Source organism: Rhodnius prolixus, unplaced genomic scaffold, assembly GCF_049639745.1.
Source record: "Rhodnius prolixus isolate KJV_2025 unplaced genomic scaffold, Rpr scaffold_4, whole genome shotgun sequence".
Taxonomy (NCBI): domain Eukaryota; kingdom Metazoa; phylum Arthropoda; class Insecta; order Hemiptera; family Reduviidae; genus Rhodnius; species Rhodnius prolixus.
This window is the reverse complement of record NW_027411614.1, coordinates 50,441,422-50,458,735: the sequence shown is the minus strand read 5'-3', so window position 1 is coordinate 50,458,735 and position 17,314 is coordinate 50,441,422. Positions and strand designations below refer to the sequence as shown.

Here is a 17,314-nt window from a genome sequence, read left to right as displayed (position 1 = left end):
ATTCACAAATGGAGCCTGTATTTGTTGGCCGTATTATGCATTACCCTAGTAACCTATACTTGCTTCCGGTAGCAGTCTCTCTGTGGGTCTACATTCATCGAATTAAAAAAAGAAATCCGGTTATGAAGCACTCACTGGACTTAACTAACAGCGAGTAACCCTCCACTAATTTACAAACTATCATCAATTCTGGACTCCCTTTAAAAATTATAGTAAATTTCTCCAACTATTTACCCAACTAAATATCTTTCTATTTTGCTTGGATCGTTAATTTAGGAGAGAGGATTTTGTTAAGAAGTCATTGGGAACTGCTGCCATAAAGAGCGACTGTTTTGAGGACAAAAAGACAGAGGCTAGAATTAAAAAAAGAATGCAAATGAACTGGATGAGCGGCTTCTCAGAATCTATTTCTGTTTCCTTTTACTCCTCCCATTAAGAAGCAGGAAGTGGCGATTATTTCGAATTTTCCATTTTCATTTTCTACCAGAAAATTTCCATTTTACAGATTCCTGAATTTCATCCTTTTTATACAGTTTCGGTAAGACCCTTTTGAACTAGATTATGGTTTCCTTTAGTTTCTCCCGTCTCCTTAGAAAAAGACTCGCACCTTTAGTTTCTTTTCATGAAAATAGAGTTTTGGGTGGGGGTTCTGGGACGACACGTTTCCCTCTAAAGTCATTTCAAGATATAAAGTAAAGTAATTGTTTATTTATTTCAGGCGGGCTTTACATCCAACTAACAAATTAGGTGTCTTGGACGGAGGCGACTAGCAAATATACTTTACTGTAAATTAATTAAAATCCAAGGCCTAAGACCGGGAATCGGACCCACTAACCAACAATACATCTTAGCTTTGCGGGTCTAGCCTATAACCGCCTAACATACTTTACTGTAAATTTCTTTTATTAACCATTAAATAAAATCTAAAATTCTAGTACCGGGAATCGAACCCATTAAACCAACAATACATCTTAGTATTGCGGGTCTGGCCTCTTAACCGCTCGGCTACCGTGGCGCCTAGCAATCATGATATAATTATTCGATTTTTACTTTTTAATGAGGATTTTAGTGAAAGAAAATTGTGGAAATTTTCAATTTTTCTTTGAAAGATTCAGTTTTAGAAAGTTTCCGCAGGATATTAGAACTTCTTTTTACGCTAAATAGTGACATAATTCCAGGGTGTTCACTGCATTGATGAAGATCTAGCCGGGGGTTGTTCTTCTGACATTTCCCACCCACGGCTGCTTTCTCAGCAAATGTGTGCATATGACATTTGCAATGGGTTTCCTACCGGGGAATCCCTTTTTAAAATCGCTCCATCGCAAAGGACCCTCTCCTGCTGTCCTATCTTCACCATCACAAATACACATACAACCCTTTCCACTAAGCATGTACCTACATCGTGTTGTAAGCGGGTCCACACTCTCCCCTTTAGGGAATTCATTTCAAAAGCATAAGAAAAGGTTACTGGAAATTATCACAAGTTCCGGTTCATATCTCGCTGTTGTTGCCCCGGCAGTAATCTGTTCTAGTTATCATGCAGGCCCCAGCCCCGTTTGTCCACAGACATCGTGCTAAACTTTTATAAATGAAAAACAGAACATGCATGTAGGTGTTTTGTTTTACCGGAAGTGAGGGTGTTTTTGTTTTTAAACTCTCTGATAAAGAGTCATAATTTCTTTAAAGTGAGTTCAGTTGTTCCGGTGCGGGCGGGTGTACGAGTATTATGGGCATTGTTAATTTTTATTTTCTGTATATTTTTGTTTGGTAGGAGACATTGTTGCAGACGAGGAAAATTTCAAGTTTTCCTTTTTACCGGATGTATAATGATCACCAAAGACGAAAACTAATTGTTTTAACACAGAGCTTGTTTAAATTACACTTGTTATTTCGGTTTTGGTAGTTACTGACGCTTAAACCGAATAGCGTAGGTCCTAATCCGTCAATCAGTAATGCGATTTTACCGAAGTGAGTTTTCCTTCCGTTTTTTTCACGATTACCAGAGAATCTGGCTCAACAGTTTCTGTCCATGTCTCGATACTCAGTGTGTTCGCAGTAAGACAGAGCCTGAGGAAGAAAACTCTGGTGCAAAAGGGAAAATTGCTGAAAAATCAAATTTTATCTTTCATTTTGGTACCAACTATAAGTGTTGGTAACAATGAGGTGAAAAGCGCAAGTAGCGCTTTACTCAATGTATTATTCCTTTTTTGAGACTTTCCCACCCACCAAAAAAGCACCTATAACTTCGAATACACTTTGCATAAACGTAGATCTGTAACCTTTACCCTTTTCTTATAATCTTGGTTCCGCTAAAACCATTTTTCCCTTCTCAAGGGGATCCCTCAAAACATGTATTTTAAATGAATATTCAGAAAGGGAAATTTGAAAGGGCTATAATTCTCCCTCATTCAGCAAAAAAGAAAGAAAAAGAAAAACTTAAATTGAGTGAAAAATTTATCGCAAAAAGATATCAGGCGATAAATTGGAACCAGAAGAACAAGGGCAATGCCAAAGAACGGTAGTCGGTCGCAAAAAGGAATAGTGCACCGAACCCCCCGGACTCTGGGTTTTCTTACTTTTCTTTTATTTGTTTTTTATTTTTTTATTTTGTTACCTCTTCACCCCCCTCAGCAGTGTTACTACTGCATGGTCCCAAAGGATGAATTTAGGAATTCGTCCCTTTGAAATCCCTGCGGACCGTCCTAGTGGAAATTGCTGGCAGACTTTTGCATTTAGGTCTCTCTCTTTCTTACCCTCTCCCCCCCACTATGTCTGTTTTACACACAGAGACATTCTTTGATTTCCCTGTGAGTCCAGAGTTTTTGCTGCATGAAGCCAATCTTTGCCTTTTTTATATGTGAACAGTCACAACAGCAAAAAGGTTCCTCCTAAACTCCAGTAACTGTTGGGTTTCCCAATTGGGTTTCGTTAATTATGGCATTCAATGAGTAAATACTTGAGGCATTGATGCTGACAGAAATAGAAGTCTGGTGCATATCACTCACACCAAAGTATCTTATAATTATGAAATATTAGATGCATTAATTCTTGCCTTTTTGTTTTGACATCGCTTGCTTGATGCGATGGTTGGCCGGAAATAAAATCGATGGAAGGAGTGCATTCGGACTGCTACTGATGCACCAGCGTAAAAAGAAAGATAGGAAAGAAGCAGATGTTACCGAGACCTTCTTGGTGGACCAAGAAAAAGTTACTCTGTTCAAACTCAGATCATCCGCTAAAACCTTGATTTGTACAAGGTACACTATAAAGTACATTACCTGTTTAAATCTCTCGAAATATGCCTCGATAACAAAAAAAATTGCAATAATAACGAAAGAAAAAATGAAGATTTAATAACTAAACCGTCAGGGGACAGAATTATGACGTAGATTAATTTTAGTGAACAACAAAGAAACAATAGTCCCTGTTTAGGCAAGATCCGGGACATACGCATTGTGCCGGGGCCTGCTATAGTCGAGCTGAAGGGAAGCGCCCATTATGCAAAGAGGAGCCGCTGTTCGCAATAACCATATCTCCGGAGGACATACACCCTCCCTACTGGAGGGCCTAACCACTTTATAAGCGCCGTCCAGTTCGCCCGTTAACAGCTAGGCTACCAGCCAAAGTAAAGCCGCTTTAGATAATGCGTTCTCGTGTTATCCTACAGCCAGTCTTTTCAATCTGTTAATTATCTGACGTCGCCATTATAGGAATGTTACTTAGCGTTCTGTCTTCTCAATTAGTTTAAGTTAAAAATATAAATTAACGTTATTTAATATTAATCGGTCAAGAAAAGGATTCTAAATAAAAATATTTAAATATAAGTACAAGCAACGGTTGCCAGGACGAACTGTTGAGAAATATAAATTAATTTAGAAATATCTCCTTATATTCCTGCCGTGCCTTGAGATCTCAAAAAATTATTCCCGTTGAATGTTAATTCTGTAAAATTGTCTACTTTAAAAAAATAAAAATAATGGAGCTAATTTATTGTACTCGTAAAATGTGGCGAGCTTGTCCAAAAAACTTCCATTTGCTCTTGAACGAATCCGCAAATACTAACAACAGCACTTGAGATTGTAAATTAATTTCCTAATTTTCCCGGGTGAAAGAAAAGTGACTAATGCCGGTGACTAAAAGTGCCCGAGGGAACATTGCCCTAGTTAAGGCATAGAGAGGTCAAACTGGAATAATGACGTGGCGATCTACTGACGTAGGAATTGGTACAAAAACCGGTGTTTGTGGAGTTTCTAATCAGTTATTAATTAATATGGAAAGCCCGCCATTATTTAACAAAACGGATGTAGGCAAACTTTTTCCGCAAATCGTTTTTTTAGTAGATTGCGTGTAGTTCATTATAAAAACGAGTTTTACTTTATTACTTTCTAATTTTTCTTTTTCTTCTTTTGGAAAAACTTATTTTCTTTTTTCTTGCCTACATAAGGGGAAGTACTGTGATCATACAAAATTTCCTGAATTGATTGACCGGAAATATATGTACTTAAATCGTGTATATTGATTTGTAAAGTGAATTTATGTGTATTTGGCTCGGTCGCAACGGACCATGTAATGCTTACCACGAGCAACGGAATGTAAAAAGTAGAGTTTGAGGCTTTTCAGTCATTGGAATGCTTAATCGCCATCGCTTTGACTTTAAACAAGTTTAAACAAGAATACAAAATGGTTGCGCTACCATTTCTAAACATTCCAAGCTAACTGGTGAATTCATTACCTCTTTTAAAGCTTTCGCTGATCCTCTGAAGTATCCGTGAAAGAGAGCCATAAAGCTCTCAGTCTGATATAGTATCATTCAAATTAGTAACAATTTCAGGCATAATTCTCTGGTTTATTACGTAACCAGTTTATAACAGCACTAAGTAATTTCTTAATGACTACCATAATCAGTCACCTCAACGAACCCTAATATCAAGATTGGAAGATGAATATCAGCATTATCGATGTACAATAAAATACACTATGCTGCCGGTTCCAATGGGCGGAAACTCAATATTACGTCATTAGGAACAATTACGGCCTGTTCCTGCAATGAAACTGTATCCCTTAAAATTTAATTAACACTTATTCACTATAATTGGACGCCGTCTGCCTGAAAACATGTAACCCCCCCATCCACACCACTGAAAACCGGAAAACCTCATAGAGCTCCTGCGACAATTTTCGATTCTTTGGTAGTTTTTCGATTATGTCTTCAACGATCAATAATAATTGCCTGTGTGTATGTAAATTGTGGATATGTCCACACTGCTGGATGATAACTTTGATGTTTGATGTCATTGCAGGCATTGTTTATTGTGTTCCTGACCTGTTTCGAACTTTCGGCCAGTATCAGAGGTAATCAGTTTAGTGTAAAGATTTCAACATTTTCATTTTCACATATTTCCATCTCACTACACTTGCTACACTATACAGCAAATATAGAGTACGCAAAGCTAATGTAAGTGAAGTCTAAATCCTCTGCATTTTACTGATAAATCACCCCTGAGGTTGGAATAAAGATCGAAACAGGTGAGATAAACTCGAAGGCAAGTTGGCGGCTTTAACTTTTTTTCCAGAAAATGTCGTTCACCAGTCTCGTGAAAACCACTTCTTCGCACACAGCTTCTAGTGAACAACCGAAAAACTGCAGATAAAGATTAAGCCTCTCTCTGTTGTTCGTTTAAGCAAGCATCTTAAGATGTTGCTTGTACATCTAGCGTGAATAAAGTAACTGGCTCATTATTTGAACTTTGAAATGCTAACAAAAGGAAGGAGGTCGTTTATTAAAAAGTTGACAGAACTTGTCACAATGAAGGAAACAAAAAAGGAAGTGCAGGTGGTTGTGGGGTTTCCTTTAGCTAGTTTTGATGTCTAAATCCCTCGGCAAGTGCGAAGCCTTCCAAAAACCCAGGTAATATTCGCTTGGGTTAAGGATTCTTATATTTCGCACAGTTGCCGTTCCGTTTCCATCTCCAGCGCCCTAGTTTCTAGAGTTGCTAGAGTTGCTTACCCGCTTGTGTATCCAGCTAACCGTTTCCCCTCCTTCTCGTGATCCCCTCCTTGCTATTGTTCATCAACAAACCCGATCTCTACACCAGTCACGCGGACTAACAGCTTTCCAAGTGCTCTTATCACACTTTCCTTCCTTTGTATCCTAGCTGTAAAACTTTGGCAGTTTCCACGTTAAAGGATCGTTGCCACGCTTTTAGGATAAATTGAGGAAGCCTCTCTTGGTAGAGAGAAAACTAGGCAGTAGGCTTAGTTTGGAACGTCTCTAAGATAAACTAATTAAAATCACAAAAGAGAAAAGGCCCTTTGGGTGAGTTCAAGCGAGCGGGACGAGAGTGTTGAAACTTAAGGATAATAGATTAATAGAAGCACTTCAGAGAAAAGTGAGACTAAGTTTCAAAAACGTTCTGCAAAGAAACTGAAAACATTCAGTATTCAGCAAATTAAATTAAGCTTTTGCGATGTATTAATTTTTAGGATCATCTATTAACTCGTAATTCATCCTTCACGAACGTTTAGTGAGACCGGAAATCCGTGGCGAATGCCCTCATTATCTTCTCTTACAGTTGTAATTGTCAGATTCTTTACTGATTCTGAACTTTACTGAGTGCACTTAGTTTTCCCCTTTAAAAAATCTTAAAGAAGTGACACTTCCGGTTGGGTAATTTAAGCTTCCGGTGCTTTGGCGGGAACTCCCAAAAATAAATGTTCTCTCATGAGAAGATATTTCGAGAAAACTGAAAAAAGAGAGTGGTTGTAGTTAGAGAGGATGTAATTTTTCTTTATTACCTTTCGTATAGGCCAGGGGTCGGCAACCTCTTTTAAGTAGAGAGCCATTTCTCCTTAAATAATTTTAATAAATCTTACCAAGAGCCGCAAGGATGATAGAGTAAACAAACTCTGTAGATCATTTGTATTCACAAATTATTATTTTATAATATTGAATAACATTTAAATGTTTTAACACTGTCCGGTAAGGCAGTTGTATAAGGGTTGATCGTCAAAAACTGCACGAAAAAGCGTAACATTGAAAAACACCCAACTTTGACTATTTTATATATTTATTTTCACATCTATTGCAAAGTAAATTGGTAAACAAATAAATAATAACTAAACCTTTATTCGAATGAAAATGTCTTTTATAATTACGAACTGTATTTTAATATAATTCTATTCAATTTCAAACCAAATCTCAATTTAAAATTCTCTTTGAAAAAATATCTTTACTTTAATAAATGAAATTTTCATTTTTTTTAATAAAATTGAAATATACAATTTATTTTGGACAGGCAGAAGAGTCACCAAATTTGGATAAAGGAGCCGCATGCGGCTCGCGAGCCGCTGGTTGCCGACCCCTGGTATAGGCCATTGCAGAAATTTTGGAGTTTCTATGCCTCAAAATTTGGGAAATGACCTACGAATGTGTGTAAGAAAGGTTTCTCTAAGTCAAGATAGAAAACTAAGGACCCTAATTTACAACACGACCTTAAAAGATGACGTCATCTACCAACTGTGAAGGCTCTTACAATCTATCGGATATTTATAGCGTTTGCTGGTGATAATCCAGTTCCAAAAAGTTGAACGCCAAAACGCCACATATTTTTTACAGCGGGAATATAAAAGTAGAAGTATATATTTGCCTTTAGTAGTCTTAAATAAAATGGAGAGACGGCCAAAAGGGCCCACGCGAACTATAGTGACGTATGCATGTCACGTGTTTGCTCGTACGTATGCGCGTTTCTTATCTGGCAAGAACTTGCTTCCAATTACCCCCCCAGACCAGTTTGTGACTCCTCCAAGTAAAGAACACTTAGCAAATAGGTGGGCAGAGAGAGAGAGACTGATGAAGAAGATCTAAAGCAATGCATGTAAATCCAGGGGGATAAGGGCCAGAGTTACGCTGCCAAGTTTACGATTGTGGCTCCTCTATAACCCTCGACCAATGTTAAGAGGGTTAACAAAAAAAAAAAAAAGGAAGGGAGATTGGTTGGCCACCGAGATTTAGGAAGCATTGAGAGAAGCAAGCAAGACAGAGTCTTCAGTGTTTGTAAGACTTACATACACAGTCACCCACAGAATTTGAGCAGGCTCAAAGGAGAGATGCGAAGTAGTAGAGGGAGGTGGGGGGATTTGGCATTTAGCGGGACCTTGACGAATCTCTGATCTCCGGGGAGATGTGAGTACAGTAAAGAGAAAACGATCAAAACCATTCTGCATACAAAACACGGGTTATCTCGATTGGGTGTTCTGCATGTGTGTGTGTGTGTGTGTGTGTGAGGGTGTGTGAGGGTGTGTTTGTTGCTGTTTTGCAGTTGATTACTTTCTCTCCTCCCCCCCCCCCCACGGCAGAGAAAATCCTGCAATCTGAGTGTTATTCTGGAATCAACCAAAAGGCTTTTATAAACCGGCTTGTCTGTCTTTGGCAGTAGAATTGTAGCTAGAAAACGGATCATCCTAGACTGTTCTAATTGGATATTGAGTACAGACGCCACCCAATCGAAATGTCCGAAGGCCACTTTACTGCAAAGATTTTTTTCCAGTTTTTATGACGCTTTGCCCCCTCCCCAAATGGCTCCATTCGTCCCCCGTAAACTTAAGGGTGTTTTAAGACACCTGGGAAGACGGGTGTTTTCGCTACACTTTGTATGGATCTATAACTTTTACAATATTAATGGGCGCACTGAGCTCCTGAAGTTATGACCTTGAAGATAATGGCGAGTCAATTACTGCGAATTACAGTAAGATGTTACAGTAAAAGAAAGTTGTGTTATTGTTCAAGAGAGATTTTTCAATTTAAAGTAAATGGTTTCATTTCCAATCAGGTCACATTTTCATTTTTCTTCCATCTCGTTAGAGCAATCTATTGCATTCTCCCCGATTGTACTTTAGTTATTACTGGCTCGATGGTTATGTACAAAACGTACAACAGGAAATATCACTTTAATCAATAAACTCGCAACTTTTGGCGATATCTCGCAGTCGATTCTCTTTTAAGTTATTAGGAAAATGGCGAAACAGATGATCCTTAATTTTATTTGAAACTTTACCCCCCAGGAAAGCTGATTTAAGAATTCTTGAGGATGAGGTGAAGTCAGTCCCGTAAAATGTCGAATTAGTTAGTTGTTGGACTATTCGTGGGTTCCTTAACTTAAGTTAACAGGAAATAACAAATGTGGAAAAGAGAAAACAGGTAATAAACATAGGTTGGTTGGTACGAATAGTTGGCGCCATCAAGTATAAACAAATACCATCAACTTAATGCAAACACTGGGTGACATGGACTTGGCGGTTTTAGGGTGGCACTGGATTGATTAAACCACCTTTTCTCGGCAATTGCAATATTGTAAAGCAAATATAAAATTTTAAGATCTAAAGCAAGAAGGATAATAAAGGAAAGTAGGAAAGAATCCTGGAGGCAATTTGTGTCAACTATTTCGCAGTCAACACCTTCTTCAGAGATTTGGAAAAAAATCAAGGCAATTATTGGTGTTAGGTCTACTACCCAGATCCCTGGATTAAACATAAATGGTAGCGTCAAAACTGAAAACTTAGACAAAGCAGAACTGTTTGCAGAAGCATTCGCAAAGGTATCTGGATCAGACAAATATCCTAAGGACTTTCTCTCCATAAAACTAGAGGAGGAAAACCAGGCCATTGATTTTTCTGAAGAGGGATGTAACCAAAATTATCCCCTAACTCCCTTTAAAATGTGGGAGTTAGAGAGATCCTTATCTAAATCCAAAGATACTTCCCCAGGGCCTGATAATGTTCATTACAAATTTCTTCAGAACCTAACTCAACAAAACAAAATATATCTACTTAGGTTTTATAACAGAATATGGAGTGGTAGACAATTCCCGAAAGCATGGAGCGTAGCCATTACGATACCTATCGCAAAAGAAGGAAAGGATAAATCAATGCCCGAATCTTATCGTCCAATCACTCTCAGCAGTTGCTTATGTAAGACATTAGAAAGAATGATAAGTAAGCGCTTGACGTGGTACCTAGAGACTAACCGACTTCTAGATAAACATCAGACTGGGTTCAGACGCTTCCATAGCACAATTGATCCTCTTTTAGAACTCGAAAGTGCTATCCAGAATGCTTTTTTGAAAAAATACCATCTCATAGCAGTTTTCTTTGACATAGAAAAGGCATTTGACATGGTCTGGAGGTATGGCCTTCTTAAGCAGATGCATCGATGGAATCTAAGGGGGAACCTACCAATATTTATCCAGAATTTCTTAAAACTGAGAATATTCAGAGTCCGCCTTGGGGGAGCCCTGTCGTCTCCTTTCATCCAAGAGAATGGAGTCCCTCAGGGGAGTATTTTAAGCCCTATTCTATTCCTCATAGCAATAAATAGCGTTCTAACTTCGCTGGGACAATCGGTACACGGACTGCTTTACGCAGATGATTTAGTAATATTTAGAAGCTCGCCTAGCTTCATTGTAGCGGAGGATGGTCTCCAGATGGCTATAGACGAACTTGAACAATGGTCGAAAAAGAATGGTCTCCGCTTCTCGCCAAGTAAAAGTAATTGCGTTCATTTCCACCGACTTCGCAAAACTCAGCCAACCGTAGAGTTGAAGTTGGAAGGTAGAATAATTCCCTGCAAAAGTAAAGTCAGGTATTTAGGACTAACTCTAGACGCAAAATTAAGTTGGCGTGCACATCCTGAGGATTTAAAGCAAAGATGTATAAGGAAATTGAATGCAATCAAAGTCTTAAAAGGGACAAAATGGGGAGCGGACCGACATAGTATGATGAATTTCTACAAAGCATACGTCCGTTCGAAGATAGACTATGGCAGTATAATATATGGTTCGGCAAGAAATTCTTTACTACGAATAATAAATCCAATACATAATGAAGGAATCCGAATGGCGCTTGGAGCGTTGAGAACTAGTCCAGTGAACAGTTTATACGCGGAAAGCGGAGAACCTCCGTTAGCAACTAGAAGAAATGTATTAATGTGTAATTATGTAGCGAAGTTATTACCACTGGAAAACCATTTGTGCTACAAAACCGTTTTTACGCCGGAGCTATTGGATAAGTACAGAACATATACCAACAGCAAACCTCTAGGTATACGTTTTGCTAATCTCTGTACCGAAAATAATATCGAGATTCCTATAACAGTAAACTCGGAGGCTTGCCAGATCGAACCTTGGGTACTCAATAGGCCTCTAATAGATTATACTCTTAGTAAGTATATAAAGAGTAATACGCCTCCTTACGTTTATAGAAATAAGTTCCTAGAAAGGACGAGAAATAAGTATGTGAATTATAAGCAAATTTTCACTGACGGCTCTAAAACGGCTACTGGAGTGGGATCGGCCTGGGTGATAGATGGAAGGAGTTACAGCTGGTCACTGAACAATATTTCTAGTATCTTCACAGCGGAACTTTTTGCGATTTTCAAAGCTTTAGAACACATAATAGATTCCGCTGAGAGGAAATTTCTAATTTGTTCAGATTCTCGAAACTCTCTGGATGCGATATGTAAGTTGGATACAGACAACCTACTCATCCAGACCGTGCATAAACGTCTGCATCTTTGTGCTGAAATTGGAAAAACAGTCGTTTTCCTATGGACTCCCGGACATTCAGGGATTAAATTCAATGAAATCGCCGACAAGGCCGCTAGGAATGCAGCCTTAATAAGTAACCCAAAGGAAAATGTTCTGCCGTTGGATTGGAGGGCTTATCTGCGCACCCAAGCCTTATTGCTATGGAAACGGGAATGGGAAACACTTCCATTAATGAATAAACTGAGAAATATTAAATCCACACCATTGAAATGGATGACTTCTAGTAGACAGTCCCGCCACGAAGAAGTCATACTTGCAAGACTAAGAATAGACCATACGATGCTAACCCATGGCTATATCTTTAGAGGTGAGCAGCAACCCATATGTGGAACCTGCAATGTTTTACTCTCCGTCCATCACATTTTCGTGGAATGTACCAGATATACATGGGCTAGGCGGAAGTTAAACATGGGTAATAATAGCATGAAAGAGATACTGGACGATAATGAAGACAATGCAAAGAAAGCCTTGCAATACCTTAAAGATATAGATTTATATAGTCTCATATGACACTATGCTAGTCCCTAATTATGAAAGTATGTAAATATGTTTTTATCTTAGATTAGGTTATGAATGTGATGCGAGGAATATCAAGTACTCCATCACAAATCGCGATTAGATTTAATGTGTGTGATTGTATTTATTTGGGTGAATGTATTTATATGCATGAGTGTTTTATTTTATTTATTTATTTATTTTTATTGGAATGATTGTTTCAGTTTAGAATGAACTAGTATAGTGTCATTCAGCAACAGTATCAGGTGCGAAGGACCTTAGATGTTGAGCACCTTTAAAAAAGAACACAATAATAATAATAATATTGTAAAGTAATTGCCTATTTTTTCAGGCGGGCTTTACATCCAACTACCAAATTAGGTGTCGTGGACGGAGGCGACTAGCAAACCTACTTTACTGTAAATTTCTTTTTATTAACCATTAAATGAAATCCTAGGCCGAAGACCGGTATCGAACCCAGTACCGCAATTCATATTGGCTTTACAGGTCTCGCCTCTAACCGCTCGGCTACCGTGGCGCCTCAATTGCAATATTGAAATCAAGATGTTTATAGAGTCACGGGCTTGGCAAGTCACGGTTAGTGTAATCCTTCCAACCAAAACCGTTCAAAATGAATTGCTCCGGCTATCCATCCTCGACTCAGCCATTAATTTAAAAAAGAAGAAACCGAAATAGTACAACAACCTCTTTTGCATTCAATTCACTAAGACATCTGGGTCCCCCACAGCTTGTTGCATCGTGTGATAAATTCACCTCACGTCCAGAATGCACTAGATCTTCCCTGCAACTGTGATTTTCTTTTCTGATCACTAATTTATTATGCAGTCGTTTTTCCCCACAAAAAAAATAAAAAAAAATAAAGTGTCGGCAGTTTTCATGGCTTTTTCTTCCTTACAATTAATTGCACAACAAGGGTAAAGCAGGAGTTCGAAGGCACAAAACGGATGACCCCCTCGCTTAAATTTTCTCTTCAAACTCCAGTTCACTTTTGTTTCAATTCTATCTTACCCATTTCTTGTTTTGTTTCATCGACGTACATGATCAAACGCTTGTCTATTGTCATTTACAGTTTCTTTGAAATGTTGAAAAATTTCTTTTTTATTCAGTTTGTAATATTTCACTTTGTGAAATGAAAATCCCTTATTTTGGGAAAAGAGTTCGGATATCATGTCGTCGTACGTTTTGCGTGACGGAATCTTCGGCATTTTCTGGTTAGGAAAGTTCGCAGCTCATTTCATGGTTGAGTTTGATCCACATTTAAAATTTCTAAAATTTCTAAAGCTTTTTCTAGACCATCAGCATTGCCCTTTTCAGGATAATATCATTCCGAACCCTGAACCCTGAGCTGCTTATTTAGAAATAGAAGCTTCCTTCTCTTTACTTCATTGCAGAAGCTGCGATTTTTAAGGTTATTGCTATTTCCGATCTATATCCTCTTGTAAAAGGAGGTATTGCGAACGTCCATTGTTTGAGAAACTTTGAGATACACAAAACGTTCGGGCAACACGGTAGCCGAGCGGTTAAGATACTAGACCCGCAATGCTAAGATGTATTGTTGGTTTTTAGTGGGTTCGATTCCTCGGTCTAGAGGCCTTGGATTTTATTTAATGGTTAATAAAAGAAATTTACAGTAAAGTAAGTTTGCTAATCGCCTCCGTCCACGACACCTAATTGTGGTAGTTGGACGTAAAGCACCTCCTGAAAAAATAGGCAATTACTTTACAGGAATCGTTTGGTAAACATGGTAACCATAAAAAGAAGAGATGAGGATTATAAATGAGGGAGGAAAAAAGAACCCATAGATTTTCCTCAAACACAAGTAAAATCTCTTGAGTTTGGACAACCTTTCGGGTGTGATAATTTCCTCTTAGGAAAATACAAAGAAAATGGAAAAGTGATTTAATACCCTATGGAAGTAAATTTCTGTTAACCACAATTGGTGTACAACACTGCTGCCCCTGGTGACATTTTTATTAACTTTCCTAATCTAAACTAACTGGTCAAGCTCTGGATAACAAAACTAAATTCATTTATCAAAAATCCAATTTCATTATGAACTTAGAACATTTGTTTCAGAAATTATTGTTATTACGTCTTTGAGTTTGGGCCAAGTTGTTTGTTAATCTTTTACTTGTAATTCCCTAAATTTCTTATCTCTTCCTCTTACTTATTTTCAAAACAATTATATTTATAATTAAAACTAAAAACTTGTCAAGAAAATTTAAATTTTAGTTTGAATTTTCTTTTATTACTCAGCTGTTTCGTCTTTTGGTTAAAACTAGGCCTCCAAAATTTATTCTTGCCATTATACTAAGAATTATTGTTCTATAATTATTGATTGAAAACAATTTTCTATTGTGCACTTATCTGTGATTACACATTGCAGATGCACATTCCATTCCCAGCATTTGCTCCCCCTAGCAGAGGTTAAATCAGAGCAGGGGAGCATTTATTAAAATGCTGCAGAGAGATAATGTAAACCAGATCGTCTGCCGCCTCCAACACACCCCTCTTAAAGCCTCTTTAAATCTGCTCCAACCAGAGCGCTTAAACTCCCCCTCTTTTTTTTTGCACCAATGAGGGGCGGACGAGTGAAGATTTTTGGACCCTTAAACTGTTCAATATGAATCGTCGTGAATCGCTTTTAATAATTAGCTCCCATTGAAATTGTAAATTACAAAAGCTATATGGTCCCCAGAGATAAGCCTGAGGCTTTTGGTAAACTTGTCTCTCTTTTGCAATGCTATTCTAAGGAAGGGATAATCCTTAGGGATGTGAACCAAAGCTGTCCTACTCTTTTTTGCCAATTTCTAAAAAGGATTTGTTCAATTATTATCCTGGGAGTGAGAGGGTTTACAATGAGAGTGAGCGAGTGATAGAAATATTTAAATGACTAAAAAGGCTGATCTAATTGGACTATCCTCCTCCAATAACAATTACCAAGTTTTTTTTTGGCAGAGATTATTTTCATTTCCCGGGTCCTCCTTGCGAAAACAATATTGAGACCAAAAAAGACAAAATGATTTTCCCGAGAAAAACAACTTCTCTCACAGAAATGTTCCAAATAAATTGGTGGATAATTGACTATTGCTTAAGAGCCGACCTTGTACACCAATGAAGCCATTTACCGGATATGATTGTAAATAAGTTGTAATTCCCTTCCCTCGTAAACCGAATAACATCCCCTCTGACGTCTCACTAATCCACCCCGGAGCAGTTCTACCTTAACTTTTCCTCAAAAAAAAAAGGGGAGCCAAAGACTTCGATTAGATACACTGTATAGCAAGGTGAAAAGATCGCGATCTTGCACAACGATGACGCACTAATCAATGAAACATTATCATCTTCTATTACTATTTCAGTCTTCTGATAACCCAGCGCCATCTTCATTTGATATTTAGCTACTTACTTTTTAACATTCCTTTTTTTGTACCATTCATACCACGATAGGCATTCTACACGAATCCCATCTTTATTTAAAGTAATCGCGTCTGTCATGTTGGTTAAACTAGCCAATAGTGTTTATAATTGTTTAAAATTTCGTACAGATCTGATGAACACAAAGCGAGATATTGAGGGTTAAAGTTTCAGCTAGTTTAAAACTATGAAAAGTTTAACTGCAAATATCTCCGAAATTAATGAATCGATAGTGTTCATATTTGATTCGTATATAGAGACTAATAGTGTCTAAAATCGTTTAAAATTTCGTACAGATCTGATCAACACAAAGCGAGATATTGAGGGTTAAAGTTTCAGCTAGTTTAAAACTATGAAAAGTTTAACTGCTAATATCTCCGAAATTAATGAATCGATAGTGTTCATATTTGATTACTATATAGAGACTAATAGTGTCTAAAATCGTTTAAAATTTCGTACAGATCTGATGAACACAAAGCGAGATATTGAGAGTTAAAGTTTTGGCTAGTTTGAAAGAATGAATCGATAGTATTCATATTTGACCCGTATTTAGAGACTAATGTTGTCTATATTTTCCGTGTTTCATTGGGTAATTTCAATGGTCATTTAGAATTTAAACGCATTACTAGGTTCTTTTGATCCAAATCATTGGCACTGAAATGAACCACAATCAATGCACTGGATCTATAAAGGCGATTCCGATTGTATGTGCCGAAAAGGATGTAAACCTGAATTTTGCGGGCTAAAGAAGCGATTCCTTTTTTCTGATCAATTTAGGAAGGCGTAAAACATTAATTACAGAATTCTAAGCATTCCTTTCGCGTCACCTGGAACCGAAACAGGAGAATAAATGGGATTAGAAAAAAAAGAAGCGGTCATCAGGGCGACGTTTCTACTCACGAATGTCTCGGGCAATTGGAAAACTGAGGGATTTACGTCACAAATTTGTGGAATTTTCACCCTTGTCACTAATCTCTGGCTGCCGGAAAATGAAATATCTTTTCCCAAATCTAAATAAAATTGTAGTTGGATACGTTTTAGGGTAATTGAAAAGTGGATTTCAGACTTGAATGGTTATTTCGCACTCGTCCAGAATGAGGTGGACAACAGCAATTAACAGAGTGCATTGTACAGAAAGTTAAATGCATAAAAGCATAATTCAAGCTTAAGACACAGACTTTCTAATTGAGATCGAAAAATGCTCAGCTCCCTTTATATTGAATCGATATTATTGACAATAATAAGATTCCTAATCGATAGTGTTGATCAAACTGTCAAAAGATAATGTCCTCTTCCCAGTCACTCCTTATCTTTTCAGGGCTCCCGCTTGCAGCAAATGAAAATGATGTTCTGATCCTCCACTGGAGTTAAAATAAGTTTCAAATCTCTATTTTTGGAAAACAGCATACTCTACCTGCTCAAAATAGAATTCGAAACCCTAAATCTTTTAACAACCACAGTGGCAGCAGTATAAAGAGTTTTGTAGTTATTGAAATTTTAAAGAAAGTGTTAGAGAAAGTATATCCCTTTTTTTTTGTTTGTTAAGAAATACAAAAAAAGGAGATCTCGCTATCTGAAGAAGCTGGGTTCATCGTGGAGCTGAGTAGTGGTTAGTAGTACAAGGGCTGGCTGTTCCCTAGAAAGGTAGATAGTGTAGAGGCTGCAGAAGGTTTCAGAGAGATGATAAACGTAGCTCACAGCAGCCAGTGCGCAACATTTCCAAGCGATGTCTATTGAACTAAAGAGATGAAAAGATGAACCTCCCAGGAATAAAAGATTGT

General features: G+C 37.7%; 1 protein-coding gene across 4 annotated transcripts in view; it reads left to right on the top strand.

Annotated features, from left to right (window-relative positions):
• The window catches only part of klg (klingon), a 587,603-nt gene that overhangs the window by 426,603 nt on the left and 143,686 nt on the right, over positions 1 to 17,314 (top strand). The window lies entirely within an intron of this gene.